The sequence below is a fragment of the Zingiber officinale genome, chromosome 4B (assembly GCF_018446385.1).
Source record: "Zingiber officinale cultivar Zhangliang chromosome 4B, Zo_v1.1, whole genome shotgun sequence".
NCBI classification, from domain to species: domain Eukaryota; kingdom Viridiplantae; phylum Streptophyta; class Magnoliopsida; order Zingiberales; family Zingiberaceae; genus Zingiber; species Zingiber officinale.
In genome coordinates, this window is record NC_055993.1 from 49,321,141 (window position 1) to 49,325,228 (window position 4,088).

At 40.4% G+C, this 4,088-nt stretch overlaps 1 non-coding gene across 1 annotated transcript; it reads right to left on the bottom strand.

Annotated features, from left to right (window-relative positions):
- Positions 1–2,823: 2,823 nt before the first annotated feature.
- LOC121978882 lies at positions 2,824–2,929 on the bottom strand. The gene has a single exon (XR_006111214.1). It is a non-coding gene; the product is annotated as a small nucleolar RNA R71 (small nucleolar RNA).
- Positions 2,930–4,088: the final 1,159 nt, after the last annotated feature.

A 4,088-nucleotide genomic window follows, 5' to 3' on the forward strand; every position in this document is an offset into this window, starting at 1 on the left:
GCATCCTTGAGTAGAAGGTTCTCAACTATATCAATCGGTTAGTTAAACCGATAGTGAGATGATATAGGGAACACTACTCTTAATCATTCCTAGTCGAGTATTAACATTCAGGGACAATGTTGATACAATAAGACTAGCATGTAGGTCAACTCGATGACTTGATCTCACAAGTCATGGATATAGAGATATCAAGTTGACACATGGGTATGCATTGGAGAATGTATACTGAATGACCCGCCATGAGAAAGTATCATGGATCATTATATGAGTGTCATATACTTTCTCATGTGGCTATTAGTATGACTACTAGTCCTTGGACCTGAAGTCACCATGGATCCCTACATAAGGAGTTATGTACTTTGGTTTCGTCAAACGCCACCCGTAACTGGGTGGACTATGAAGGCAATTACTGGGTATGTAACGAATTATGCAGAGGGAGGTGAGTGATGTAGATTATATACTCTTTTATGCATGTTTTTACGCACATTTACATACTTTGAGCATGCTTGATCTATGCATTTGTATACTTCCAGCTTTCCTTTTAGCATATTTACTCTTTTGGTTCGGAGATCTGCTTTTTGTGCATTTACTGTACGCAGGAGTCGATTTGGTGAAGAATTTACATCTTTGGGCAAGCCTTGGAGGAAACAAAGGGAGAAAGCACCGGGCCGTGTACCTCACACGGCCATGCACTGGGATGGAGCTCGGGCTGTGTGGAGTTTGGCACCAACAGAAGAGGAAGATGACATGGCCGTGTGAATCTCACACGGCCGTGTCAAGATTTGAAGCCAACCAGAGCAGAAGCCTTACATGGCCGTGTGGATCTACACGGCCGTGTGAGACTTCCAGAGACCAAGCAGGCTGTGGCCGTGTGCACCACACGGTCGTGTATCATTTCCAGAGAGCAGAAGGGTTCTGGCCGTGTGGAGTCACACGGTCGTGCAGGTTAGGCAGAGAGGGAACTGGACATGGCCGTGTGAATCTCACACGGCCGTGTCACGGGGCCGTGTGGCGCCCGAATCCCTCCTCTATTTAAACCCTCCTTCATGATTTGAAAGAGGATCTCTCTCCCTTTGGGAGAAAGGAAGATTTGGTGGTTTCCTCCCATTCTTGGGAGGATTTCTGGGCGATTCTAAGGGAGATCTCGACGATTTCGACTCCGGAGCGAGGATTGGATCCGAAGACAAGGCTTCTTCGTAGATAAGTTTTCTCTTTTCCCCTCTTCTTGTTTTCTTGGATTGGGGATGCAAGGAATGCTTGTAATCTCTATTTCTTTGGATCTTCTTCCTCGATTCATGGAGTAGATCTCGTATTCTAGGATTAAGGGAGTATTTGTATGATGGATTGATGTAATCTCTTATGGATTTGCCATTTTCTTGTTTCAATGACATTATCTTGCTTGTATCAATTAGATCTTGAATGATTGATGGTGGTTTGTGCTTAATTCTCATTCTTGATTGATTGTTTGGATTTCTTATGGACTTGGTAAGGATAAACTCTCACTCGATCATCCGAGGGATCCACGTGACAGGTGCAAGCCCGTGTAAGGACGTTTGAGAAATAATCTTGAAGAGGAAATAGGAATATTCAAGAGAGTAAGATGGATTCTATGATTAGCTTCTTGTATCTTTATAGATTAATAAGTTGTGGGCTTCTATGTTGATATCCGAGGAAGGCATAGTAATAGGTGCGCTTCTGTGTAAGGACAACGTAGGTTCATGTCTCATTAATCCTATTTAGATACATTTCTCAGTCCTTAGCCGGTTGTCTATTGCAAGGGGGAATCGACAACTTTCTACATGTTTGGCAATTGAGGAATAAGAATTGGTGAACCATTTACACTCAAGAAATCTTACAAAGAAACCGAAACTCCTAGAATCTCCCTTTATCATAACCCAAAACACTAAACTCTTGTTTGTTGATCTCTAATATTAGATTTGTTTACCTTTACTTTGCTTTTGAAACGATTGGATAGTTGTTTAGCTAATTCGCATTGAGACATTTCTAGTGCTTATTCCAGTCCCTGTGGATACGATAATCTTTTATATTACTTGCGACATTTCCGTACACTTGCGGAGCGTAACAAGTTTTTGGCGCCGTTGCCGGGGACTGCGCTCTAACATTAGGAATTATCAATTGAGCTAGACTAAACATAACATTTGTTTTCCTTTCATATTGCATAGTTGTAACTAATCATTAGATTTCTGTTTTTTTTTACTTTCTTGTATAACTTTCACTTCTTGCTAATTCTTTGTGTACAAATTCAATTCTGCATTTTTGATTCTTTTATTTTTTTCTTTTTTGTTGAATTGTCAATTGTTATCTTGTTCTTGTGTATGCGAAGATCTAACTTTGCAGGGGAATTCTTTCCTTTTGACCCTGAGATTGATAGAACTTTCCATAAAAGAAGAATTCTGCAAAGGCAAATTGAAGAACAGGAACATTTGAACATGGCAAATAGACCACTCAAGGACTATGCAGCACCCTATGCAAGAGGTTTCCGATCTAGTATTTCAAGACCTTCAGTAGAGGCTAATAACTTTGAGATCAAACCCGCAATCATATCTATGGTGCAGCAGAACCAATTTGGTGGAGGACCTCATGAAGACCCCAATCAACATTTAGAGGTCTTTTATGAAATATGTGGGACCATGAAAATGAATGGAGTTCCTTCAGATGCAGTTAGATTACTGTTATTTGGGTTTTCTCTAAGAGATAGGGCAAAGCAATGGCTGAATTCTTTGGCCCCTAATAGCATCACCACTTGGGAGCAGTGCGAGCAACAGTTCCTTGATAAGTTCTACCCACCAAGTAAAACAGCTCATATGAGGAATTTAATTGCAAGCTTCAAACAAACTGACTCAGAATCTCTTTTTGAAGCATGGGATAGATATAATAGTATGCTCAGACAATGCCCACATCATGGGTTGGAAAGATGGTTAGTGTTGCACACTTTTTATAATGGTATCAATTATCATACCAAAGTGTCCCTTGATTCAGCTGCTGGAGGGGCACTTATGAATAAAAGCTTAGATGAAGCCGAAGAAATCATTGAAAGTGTAGCACAAAATCATCATCAATGGGCAAATGAAAGAAGTGGTGGCTACTCCTCTGTAAACCCAACAATTAAAGCATCAGGGAAGTTTGATGTAGATGCAGTCACTCTTTTGTCTGCAAAATTGGATGCTCTTACAAAGAAATTTGAGAATATGGGGACTAGTGCTAATATGGTCAATGCTATTAGTACATCTTGTGAAGTATGTGGGAGTTCAGAGCATTCAAATGACTCATGTCCATTGGGAGCTATCACTGCACAAATCAATCAACTTGAACAATGCGATGCAATCATGAGTTACAATCAAAGGCAGAACAACCCATACTCAAATACTTATAACCCTGGATGGAAGAGTCATCCAAATTTTTCTTACAGAAACAATCAAGATCAAGGACCATCTATGGGGGCAAGACCAAATTTTTAAGCTGGGCAACAAAATTTTCAACATCTATCTTCTCAAGGCTTACCAAAGTCAAATGTTGAAAAGATGCTTGAAGAAATTATCTCAAATCAGAATGAAATGAAGCAAGATTTAGCAAAGCTCATTCAGAGAATGGATAATTCTGAAAAGCATCAAAAGATCCAGGATAGTCAAATTGCCCAACTAGCTTCCTCATCATCCAGAGCACCAGGACAGCTTCCAGGAAAACCTGATGTGAATCCTATGGAGCATTGCAATAGGATTGAGCTTAGGAGCGGACGGACCTTGGGAGACTCCCAAGTGACTGCTTCAAAAGGGAAACAAAAAGAAGAAGAGCTCTCTCCTCCTATACCAAATCAGATTCAAGCTAATGAGGAGAGTACCATTGAGGTTGAAGAGACTATTCCACTGAACCATCAGAGCAAAGTTGTCCCTTTTCCTCAGAGACTTACAATGCTCAAGAAGGATGAAGAATTTGGCAAGTTTCTAGAAAAAGTTAAGGAAATTTGTGTAGAGGTACCTCTTATTGATGCTATTTTACAAATGCCTAGATTTGCCAAATTCCTGAAGGATCTCATGTCAAATAAGAGAAGAAGAGGAGAGGTCGAGACC